Genomic DNA, 12,257 nt, shown 5'->3' on the forward strand with positions numbered 1-12,257 from the left:
TGTCCCAGATTTCAGATCTCATGAGCATATCGCCCCTTCCGTGAAATCATTACAAAGGCCTCCTGTTGAGTCTAATGAGCCATTCAAAGTCCTCTGTATCATTCACCTGACTGATTGTGTATGGGCTTGGCTCACTGTACCTTGGATGCATGGTGTCCAAGTATTACCTGCCCAGGTCCTCGAGATCTTCCACCTCCAGGACTCTTACTGTCGGGCAATCCAAGAACAGGAAGTTTGGAGTTAGGACAATGAGAACCGCTGGGGCCCACGTTTGGAACTCTCTGCCCCCACCACTCTGCTAGATTTTGAAAGCTACCTCCACTTCAGGAAAAGCTCTAAAAACTATCCTCTTCAAGGAACACTTTAACACTTAGGGTGGCCTTCTCCAGCCTTTCCCTTCTGGGCCTCTCGGCTTTTCCCTTTCCCCTGGTCTTCTCGCCCCTGCATCCAGTCTGGTCATCCCATTGCATCTGCATTGAGCTCTGGAAAGAGTCCTGCAGTGCTGCACATGCTCTTTTCTTCTCCTATGAGCCCCAGTTCCTTGATTTATCAGTATAACTGGCTTAGCTCTTGTGCTGAGTTGCACTTGCCCACCCCGAAGATTTCGATCAGCACTTACTCATTTTATCTCCACTGGGTTTCTGTGTGTGTGTCCACACTTCTTCCTTGACCTAACTGATCTGAATGTGACATGATTGCGAAAACCAGTTATTCCCCTTTCCATTTGTTGTGTCAGAGTCTGACTGTGTCTCAGATAGGGAGCGTAATAAGGCATCAATAAATAAAGATATCATTATCAAAGAATGGACGTTTCGAATTGACAGTAAATGTTATGTATAGTGTAGAATGCAATCTTGATGTAATTTGCAAATACTCACTTGCTCCTTGATAACCTTTTTTTCATTTTCATACATCAAGCATTTTAAAGATTATTCCCACTGCAGGCAGCGTATATATTTTAAAGGAAAAAGAAAGTCTGTAACGCGTGGTATTAAGACTGGTGTAGTATTTTATTGTGTAAGTCATTAGTAATTCAATGGTGTTCTGTTTTACATTGTTATTCATATGTACAGATGGGCTATAGGCAGTGCTTTAAGTGGGGTAAGAAATTGAGGGGGGGGCTCTCATTTGGGGGCGTGGCTTCCATTGTGGGTGTGGCCTAAAAGTGCAAAAATCATAGTAATGTGCGCAAACAAATATATAAATGTCTTTGAGCATTTATATATTTGTATGCGTACTACTATGGTTTGTGTATTTTTCAAGCCTTCATTTATAAACATAGCAATGTTACAAATGTCTATGTTTATAAAAGGTGGCTTGAAAGTGCACAAACCATAGTAAGTTACGCACACTTGTGTGCTTACCTTACTATGGCTTGTGTACTTTTCAAGCTACCTTTTATAAACATAGACATTTGTAACATATTTCTATGTTTATAAAAGATGGCTTGCAACGTACACAATTCAAGTCATCTTTTATAAAGCGTTGAGTACGGTCAAACCAAGGTGGCTTTGTCTGTCGACAAAGCTTTATAAAAGATGCCTTGAATTGTGTACGTTTCAAGCCGTCTGTTATAAACATAGAAATATCTCTATCACAGAGCCTGAGGCGTCTTTCACCCTCTGCGAACCTGCAGGCTCCGTGATCTAATCTGCATATTAGATCATGGAGCCCGCGGGTTCACTGAGGGTCATTGAACTGGCGAATGCAAACAAAGGGACTCTAACTTCTTCTGATGACCCCTCAGATGAGGGGTCGTCAGAGTAAGTTGCAGTGACTGACTGAAGTGCCAGCCAGTCACAGCGTTGCTGTGACTGGCTGACACTTCTGTCAGCTTGCCTAATGTTAAACTGGCGGGCGCACCTCACGTCGCGGCTGTGGCCGTGGTGGGATAATGCGTCCTGCCATGGCGTGGCGGGACCCGGGGGGGCCCAGCAAGGCCCTGGCTCAGCCCCACTTTTTGGAGACTGCCCCGGCCCACTTAAAGCACTAGCTATAGGTATGGAATGTAGAATGTACTGGGAAGCCAGGATACTAGAATGTTAGAATGTATTGGTTGTAGGAATGATGCACAGGAAAGCATCAGTTATGAAGCTGTTTATGATGTGACCAGTGGGTTATTAATCCTATACTTAAATAAACATATAAAACTACAAAAGTGGTGTGAGAAGATATTTCAATAGCGACAAGGATGGATACTTCAAAAACGGCAACCCACCGAGTAACCGTTGCTTATAAAATATTATCAGGAAGATTAAGCATTTTAAGGAAGAAAGAAGTGTCTTGGAAACGTGGGAAGACTTTTCCGTAACTACGCTGCTTCATTTGTTTATGGAGGAATTTGCACTTGGCAAAGAGGAAAATCTGGAGAAAGAGAAGCTTCACTCAGAACACGGAATTCAGGCACTTTGTAGTGAACAAGTATCCCCATTGGATTAAGATATCCAGAGTGTGTGTGTTTTAAATATAGAATAGGCATGAGACTGAGCCGTGCCTGTATTTAATATCCATACTGGAGTTGCAAGTTTTCAATCTTAAAGGAGCTCTCATGTGAGTTTAATGTTGCTTAATTGGAGTAAATGCGAAAGTACCACACAAGCCTTTTAAGTTTTCAGAAGAAAATAAATGTGCGCCAGTGGAGGAAAACTCGTAATACTGCATATGTGCCAATATTAAAGATGTTTTAATTGCGAACAAAAACCACATACGGCACCATTGCAGACCATATAGCTGAAGTTGCATTATTTGAAACACATGATACACATTATTCAAAGAGTTTCCTAAATAAGTGATACATCGAACAGCTATACAATTCATTAGCAGCATACAGAACTTGCAACAAATGTATGGATTGAAAAACATGCTGCAAATGAAAAATGACATTTAAAATCTGCTGTATCCCATATAATTACAATGCAAGAATAAAAGGAACATATGCAGATTAACACCTTCTACAAGAAATAAAGGTGATAAGGAAACAACAATCACGATAATAAAGTGAACAATTTTAAAATCAGAACTGCTGAAACAATCGGACAAAATATGCATAAAGGTATATGGAGTAAACCATAAATAACAAACATCAAGATATATGTACTGAAAAATAATTCTTCCAAGTAAAGAAACATTACTAGTCACTATGCAAGGTATACCACCTCCTCATTATTTCATGAATACAAAGGGTGAACCAAACATTCCATGGAAGCGATGGAAAAAAAGATTTGATCATAATGTTCTTGCTGCCCATGGATTGAATTTTTCTAATGAAAGAAAAAAATGTCTGTTGATACATTGTTTGGGTAATTATGGGCAAGAACAATTTGAGAATTTACCAGTACTCTCTGAAGAAGATGCCGTTGGACTTACTGAATATGAAAAATGTATCAAAATATTAGATCGCCATTATGACAAAACAGCATCATTCTAGAAAGATATAATTTTGGCAAGAGAAAGCAAGAAGAGAATGAAACTGTTGAGCAATATATCACTGCTATGCGAGGTTTGGCCACATCCTGTGATTTTGGGATTACACTTAATGAAAGACTTTGTGATCAGGTCATGTTAGAATGTGAAGATAGCAAAATAAGAGAAGTTCTTTGGACAAAAGGAAATCCTTCTTTAGAAGAAGTAATTAGATCATACCAATAAGTGTGTGAAAGAACTTGAAAGGAGAAATTATGATGATAATAAGAAAGAGAAAAAGGCACAGATTCCAGAAGTATTGGCTATAGAGGGAAATGACTATACAAAGAAAAAAGGTTTTTTTATCAAGAAAGAAATAATGAACGTGAAGAAGAAATATATAAAGACTAAAGACAAAGGAGAAGAACATGACAGACGTCGATGTTACAGGTGCAATAGCCTGTTTCATTTAGCTTCAAGTGATAAATGCCCAGCCATAAAGGAGTTATGCAAGAGATGTAATTGGAGAGGGCATCTCACTAAGTTTTGTAAAACTAAAAAGGAAAACAAATTGTTTGGAAGAACTATGTGAAAGTTCTGAAGGATGTACTTTTTCGGTGGAAGAGGTTGTTCATTCTGAGAACAAGAATGGTGATGATGCTGACAAGGAAAGGCCCATGGCTATGATATAATTGAATAGTAAGAAACTGGAAATGGTAATGGATTCTGATGCAAAATATACCCTATTGCCCATCTATATGTTTGAGAAAATATTTGGAACCAGTGTAAACCTAAATGTGATTGACATTAACCCAGTGGCGTATGGAGGAAAGCAAATTGATCTTATTGGGTGGTTTTGGGCAGAAATGATATTTAAGGACAGGTCAGCAAAAGGAAAAGTATATGTTACAGTGAAAGGAATGCAACCACTACTAAGCTGGACTCACCAGGCTAGATTGAAGATTAAGTTGGATGCGGCTGCGGAGGAATCAGTTTATGCAGTGGATCAGGCACTAGTAGCAGCACATTAAAGACTTTTGATGATCATATAGTATTTAGAGAACAACTCGGTGTGTTAAAAGATTTTTCTCACAAAAGTAGATTGAAGCATGATGGAATACCTGTAGTACAAAAATTGAGACCAGTTCCATTGAATATAAAGCCAGCTGTAAAGGAAGAACTTGAAAGATTGCTTAGTGATGGTGTGATTGAGAGAATCGACTCTTCAGAATGGGTGTCACCTTTGGTAATAGTGTACAGAACAAATGGAAAATTGAGATTGTGCATAGACCCTAGATGTTTAAATAAATGTGTGATTCCTGATAGGCACCCGTTACCAAATATAGCTGAAATGTTAGGTACCATTGGAAATGCTAAGATTACGAGTATGTTAGATCTAAGGTCAGTTTACCACCAAATAATGTTACATCCTATGTCAAGAGATATTACGGCATTCATTACCAGGGATGGTTTGTTTCGGTGCAAAAGGATGCCTTTTGGTCTTGTATCTGCGGCATCGGTGTTCCAACGTGTGATGTATCATCTTTTTAATCAAATGCAAGGAATTTTGTGTTTTCAGGATGATGTCCTGATTTATGGTAAAGATCAAATGGAACATGATGATAGATTATACAAGGTATTAGATATATTTAAAGATGCTGGACTTACCTTGAGTAAAGATACATGTAAGTTCAATAGATCTACCCTATCTTATTTGGGTCATGAAATATCAGAAAAGGGAATTAGACCTAAACTGGATTTAGTTAATAACATCCTGAATTTTCCTAGTTCAGAAAACAAAGAGAAACGTATTTCATTTTTAGGGATGGCTGAGTATTACACAACGTTTATTACTGAACTAGCCATTAAGTCATTTCAAATGAGGAAGTTAGTAAACAAAAATGTGAGATTTGATTGGAATGAGTTATGTGAAAATGAGTTCAACAATATCAAGTTAGATTTGAAGGCTGCACTCACTCTTAAAGCTTTGAATCCAAACAATACTAGTATTATTACAAATGATGCCAGTAATCACAGTCTTGGTGCTGTTTTGTCGCAAATAGATGGTAGAAGTGAGTTTCCCATTGCGTTTGCGTAAAGAGTGCTAAAACAAGCTGCGACAAATTATTCCACAATTGAAAAGGAGTTGTTAGCTGTAAGATGGGCTGTTGAAAAATGTAGATCATTTATATGGGGAACTAAGTTTGTGGTTAGGTCTGACCACAAACCCCTTAAGGAAATTCTCACTATTAAGGTACTTGACAAGACGTCATTCAGAATTAGGAAATGGGTGTAAGTCTACAAGAATACAATTTTGATGTTGAATTCGTGCAAGGAGTCAAAAAAACAAATCAGCTGATTGCATGTCGAGATTAACCAATGTGGTTGAAAGTGTGGATGATGAGCAGCAAAGTATTGGGGCGGAACACATTTTGAGTATATGCCAAGATATTGTATCTGAGGAGGAATGGCTGACAGCAATGAATCTAGATACAACTCTCACTAAAGTGAGGGAATTACTAAAAAGTGGTATGAAGGGAAGTGAGATCAGGAAAGGTGTATTGCCGGATGCAGTGAGACATGTATTTGATGAGTTACATTTACATGATGATTTGGTGTTAAGGAATGGAACATTATTGCCTCCTGAATGAGTGAGAAAGAAGATATTACAAATAGCTCATGAGGGACATCAAGGGATGACCAAAACTAAGCAGAGAGTTAGACGGGATTTCTGGTGGCCTGCTGTTGATCTGGAAGTGGAAAGCCTCATTCGTGATTGTTGTTCCTCTGAAGACTCAGCCAAGGGTTATGTAACCAGGCAGATTCCAATGACTATAACCTCAATTGCCACTATGGCGTGGGATCATGTTGGATTAGATATTGTAGGTCCTGTAAGATGTCAAGGCAATTTGCAATGTTGCATGGTACTCATAGAGATGTTTTCCAGGTGGGCAGAAATTGAGTGGGTGCAAAACATTTGCTCGAAAGATGTGATAGCGTTTTTTGGATACAATTTTCAAACGTGAGGGATATCCAACCATGATTATCACTGACAACGGTGTACAATTGGTGTCACAAGAGACGAGTTTGTTTCTTAAGGAGAATGGAGTTGAACACAGGACAAGCTCTATCTATCATGCCCAGACTAATGGAATCGTAGAAAGATTCAATAAGGTTATTAAGAACAGCATTAGGTGTGCACTAAGTGACAATACTGATTGGAAAAAGGCAGTAGAAGATACCATAGTTGCTCATAGATTTACACCACATTCCACTAAGGGGATTTCACCATTTGAGATATTAAGGGGTAAGAAACCCAATACCAGGTTGTGTCCTGCATGGTTGGGCAGAGCCATGTGTTAAGAATGTTGATTGTGAAGAAGTGAGCAGAAAAGTGTTGCAGAGGCGGGAATATAATAAAGAGCGGTATGATGTGAGAAATGTAGTTAGGGAGTCCCACATTAAAGTTGGTAAGAGTTAAAAGATTTCATGGTGCCATAAAGGTATCAGATGGGAGAGTGTGGAATCTCAATAGAGAGTGTAAATGCTCAAAACAAGAAAATGATGGGAAAAGACAAGTTAAGGTTAGAAAGGAAGTGGAACAAAACAGAGACATTCAAGTTTGTAAGAATGATCGCAATAAACGTATATGTACAAGACCATTGTATCTGAAAGATTATACAAGTTGAAATTGTATCTCATGTTATTCTGTACATCTCCGTCAGGTACTGCATTGTATATCCAAGTTACTTTCAACTTGGTAAGAAATCTGAATACTTCAACATCAAGTTTGTATTTTGCTGTACATATGTAAAATTTATTGTTGCGAGTCACTAAAGAAGGGAGGTGTGTAGTATTTTATTGTGTAAGTCATTAGTAATTCAATGGTTTTCTGTTTTACATTGTTATTCATATGTACAGATGGGCTATAGGTATGGAATGTAGAATGTGCTGGCAAGCCAGGATACTAGAATGTTAGAATGTATTGGTTGTATGAATGATGCACAGGAAAGCATCACTTATGAAGCTGTTTATGATGTGACCGTGGGTTATTAATCCTGTACTTAACTAAACATATAAAACTACAAAAGTGGTGTGAGAAGATTTTCAACTGGTTTTGGGACCTTACCTCAAGGACACTTTTTGTAGCTATTCTGCCACTGATTGTCTGCCCAAAGTTTTCTAACCACAACCCCTGTGATTAGGCGAGTTGAACCAGTCGGTTTGAGATCTCCTGAACTTACAATCGTTTTCAGCGATTATACTAAAAAGGCCTGAGGTTCTCTCAAGGCAGGGCTCCGCTAAGGGGGGCAGCTGCCAGTCCCAGCAGAGACCTAAAACAAGGCCTGGCTGGCAGGGCTTTGCACGTCATTGAGGCATGCTGTAGTTTACCAATTGCTAGCGAGAATGGGCCCACTTGAGCAAGATTTAATTTTTTAAAAACCGTTTTCTATTTTCATCACGAGAAGACGTTTCCACGCTACAACTAGAACAAGTCACCTTTTCAATTTCTATTGTTCGAAATAGAAATTAATTTGTGGGAGGCCGCCAAACCAGAAAATCTCTTTTTCTGCAGTTTTAACGTTAACGCTTGCCCAAATCTGACAGAGTGCCTGGAAACTTTTAGGTCTCTGCTGGGACTGGCAGCTGCCCCCCTTAGCGGAGCCCTGCCTTGAGAGAACCTCTGTCAGATTTGATGGGTTAGAGTAGCGGAAAGAGATGGAAAATGCACTATAGCTTTGCTGCTGTCTTTCGAGGTGGTGGGTGTCGAGGTCATAGGGGCATTTGTCTCCAAAAGGGAGCCTCTTGTGCCCATGCTGCTAGGCATACCTGCCTACATTTGGCATAGGAAAACCCAGAGGATGGCGTCATTGGGTCCCGCCCCCTTTCCCAGAGACACCGCCCACCTTTTTGCGAGCTGGAGACTGGTAATCTAGTTTTTTAAATAAATTAGGAGAATCTGCAAGGTTGATTGAAATTATTGTGAAGTTAAGACTAAGCAACTGAGGAAGCCGTAAACAGGCAATATTGTTTTTTGTAAATTAAATAGCTGCAGTTTTCTTTCGAGTTGTTTGGCCTTTATTATTCTGCAGAGCCATTCTCCCATTTGCCGCTCTCGCCTTCATTAACACCCTTTTGAGAGCCCAAACATTCCATTAGGGAGCCGGTCCCACCCTGAGAGCTGGGGGTGTCTTCATTAGTTTTTGCAATTAAACTGTAATCTGGCTGAATATTGGATAATGGCCCAGGTACTTGCCCGAGTGGCGTGGCCGCTGTGCTGCTCCTTGAGGTGTAGGAGTAGAAGGTGCTCTTTTGTTATTGATAATGTTCGGCGGAGTGGGGGAGTGACTAATAACAATGCGTCCCATTAGCAAGTCTGCAAATGGACCAGAAACCTGATCTGTGGCTTTCCTTTCCGTCAGCACAGAAATGCCTTGCGGTGGGCCGTCTGTAGGCTCCCGAAAACGCTGACCCGGAGAAGATAGTAAAAACCCCGAGTCTCCTGGCTAAACCCGGAGACTAGGCATATATGCTGCTAGGAGGCTTTGGCAGTGGAGCTGATATAAACGCTTCAACATCATGAACTATGGCAGCAGACGCTATATAAATGCAAGATCACATAACATAGGCAAGTTGTTGTAGAGATGTAGAGTTCTGTTGCTTGATTTCTTTAAGGAGGGATTTTAAGAAGATAGATCGCATAGGAGTGGCTTTGTTAGTCTGCATACAGTGACTAAACATGGAAGATGAGAGCGTAGTGTTAGTGTAGGTTAGTGGGACATTTCAAGCGTCCTTTGAATGTGTCAAGAGCAAGTTCGCAGTCAGGCATACATTTATTTATTTTTTATTTTTTTTATTTTATTCAGATTTATTTAAAGCGCACATCAGCCCGGGGGCATCGTGGCGCTGTTACATGAATACATACATAGTCTGGTTACAATGGAAGGAAGATGGTTACACATTGTAATTGGAGTCCATGGATCAAGAAGACAGCACGGGCCAAAAATAAATTAGGATATCAGGGAGCAAACTGACCGTAGGTCGCCAGAGATGAACATCACATCAGGCAACACATTAATATGGTAGACACAAGGAGGCAAAGTTGAGTAGCCAATAATTAATACTGTGGCGGCAATTGATCTAGGGTGACCATGGAGAAGGTATAGTTGGGTGACCGTGAATGGGGGTTGCATCAATTAATCTAAGGCATGCAATTCCCACAGTGGGCAACCACAGACTAAGCTGCTAATACAGTTGGGAAACACTCAAACTAGGGCAGTCCATAAATATGGGGAGGGAAAAGTATTTCCAACTCCCTAGCAGCCGCAACATGGTACAATTTCTCACAGGGCTTAAAGTATATTTAAAGGTCAACATGTTTTTAAATTGGTATCCCATGGCGTGTAAACTCACGGGTCATTTTGTGGGGAAATCGGAGCTGCCAAGTATGCAATGGTCTGCAATGGATGTTCCCTCCACTCTCAGGGTCAAAGCTCCAACAAAGGACTTCTAAAGATCTCTTCCGAGACAGGGCTCTTACAGGACAGCAGCAGGAGTTGGTCACCAGGCCTGCTTCGCATGGGCCCACTTCACCAGTCACCAGTCTTCAGCAATGCAGGATACTTGGCTCCTTGCAGGATTTCTCCAGGATCTCTGGGGCATGGCGATAGGGCCAAAGTCAGGTGAGTGTTCAGACTCTGCCCTCCAATGGCAAGATCTTCACCACTCATGCACATCAGCAATGGTCCAATCAAGGACCACTGTGGGTCTCATGCAAGCATGCACACCAGACATACAGGCACCGGCATGTGGATTGGGACCAGACAGTCCCAGCCACGTCCTGGGAAAACACACATGGCCCTGCACTAGCCTGCAAAAATGAAGGCTTTCCTGGGCAGCGTTATATAGGGGGTAATTCATAGAAATGAGCGCACAAGTGGTGCACGCGGCTGGCACACATAGTGCGCGTGTGTCAGTCTGCGCCAGCCCCGTGCGCCAAAATCCATTTCGGCACACAGCGTATTCATGGATTTTAACATCCCGAAGCAGCCGTGGCGCAGCGACCCTGCAGCAGCGCCAGTTACGCCCCAACCCCGGCCCGTGCACCAAAAACATCGCACAAATCCAGTACATGGCGCAAAGGCCAATGTACCAGCCTACAGCCCCCCAACCATGAAAACGCATGTAAATCTCCCCGCACACCCCTCGGAATACACGTACCCCGCTCGCGCTAGGCCAATCGCGTGTAAAAATCCCTGCGCACGCCCCACAATACACGTACCCCCCTCCCGCTAGGCCAATCACGTGTAAAACTCCCCGCGCACCTCCCTGAATACACTTACCCCGCTCGCGCTAGGCCAATCACGTGTAAAATGTGGAAAAAGTCACCCCTGTGGAGTGGGCTGCCTGCGTGGCATGTCCAGGGGTGAAGGGCTGCTTGCGGGGTATAGGGAGGGTGGATGGGATGCCTGCGGGGGGCATGCACCGGGGTGAAGGGCTTCCTGCGGGGCATGCCCAGTGAGGATGGGCTGCCTGCGGGGCATGCCCAGGGGTGAAGGGCTCTCTGGGGGGATGGGGAGCGTGGATGGGCTGCCTGCAGGCCATGGCCAGGGGAGATGGGCTGCCTGCGGGGTATGGGGAGAGTGGATGGGTTGCCTGCGGGTTATGGGGAGGGTGGATGGGCTGCCTGCGGGGCATGCCCAGGGGTGAAGGGCTTCCTGCGGAGCATGCCCAGGGTGGATGGGCTGCCTGCGGGGAATGGGGAGGGTGGATGGGCTGCTTGCGGGCCATGGCCAGGGGAGAAGGGCTGCCTGCGGGGTATGGGGAGGATGGATGGGCTGCCTGCGCGTATTCTGGGGGTGCCCGTGTAGTTTCACACGCAATAGGCCTTGGGCAGTGGGGTACGGGTATTCTGAGGGGTACGCGTGGAGAATCACACGCGATAGGCCTTGGGGTACGTGTATTCTGGGGGTGCACCAACTGGAATTGCCAGTGTGTGTCCTCACAGGTGTGCCCTCTCCCCCCTCCCCAGGCCCTGCAGGCAGCCCTCAACACAGGGGACTAACCTGCACCCCTGGCCATGCCCTACAGGCAGCCCATCCACCCTGGCCATGCCCCCCAGCCAGCCCACATGTCACCATGCACATGTGAGCACTGACACATGTCCCCCTGCGCCCCCACCCACCCAGCAGTGACAGGCACCTGCCAGCAGGCCCCGACTCATGTCCCCACTCACCCGCCCAGCAGTGACAGGCACCTGCCAGCAGGCCCCGACTCATGTCCCCCCAACACATCATCATGATCCACAATCATGGCCCTCATGGCCACCCAAATCCCACCGCACGCCACTCCAAAGAACCAACCAAGTATTACATCCACCCCACATTGAAATTCCCATTACATGATACAACCCAAATGGACACAGAAACCTACAGAGAAATTAATTTTGACCCCACCAATCAGATCATGACACTAATCGAGGAAACCCATGACGAAGCGGAAGAGATGGGGAAAATCTCGGAAAAAACACATACATTTCTAAACAATAAACATCTCCAAACAAATTAACACTTTTATGATTGATTTTGCACAATCAATCCCACCTACAGGGTGTGTCCAAAGACCAGAGATAAAGGTGCCAGCGGCACTAAAAAAGAGGTACTTTGAATAGTATGCTTGTAATTATTAGAAGTATAACTCTGAAAGTGTTCATTTGTTTGGAGATGAGATTTCCAAAATTGAGCCAGCTTAATAACACTAATAGCAGAATACTTTCTATGTCTTTTGCTTTAGGAATTGAAATCACGAACAAATAGAATTTTGGGAAACAAATAGTATCATTGGCCCTGAAGATG

Source organism: Ambystoma mexicanum, chromosome 1p (genome assembly GCF_040938575.1).
Source record: "Ambystoma mexicanum isolate Mex_15411 chromosome 1p, UKY_AmexF1_1, whole genome shotgun sequence".
Classification (NCBI taxonomy): Eukaryota; Metazoa; Chordata; class Amphibia; order Caudata; family Ambystomatidae; genus Ambystoma; species Ambystoma mexicanum.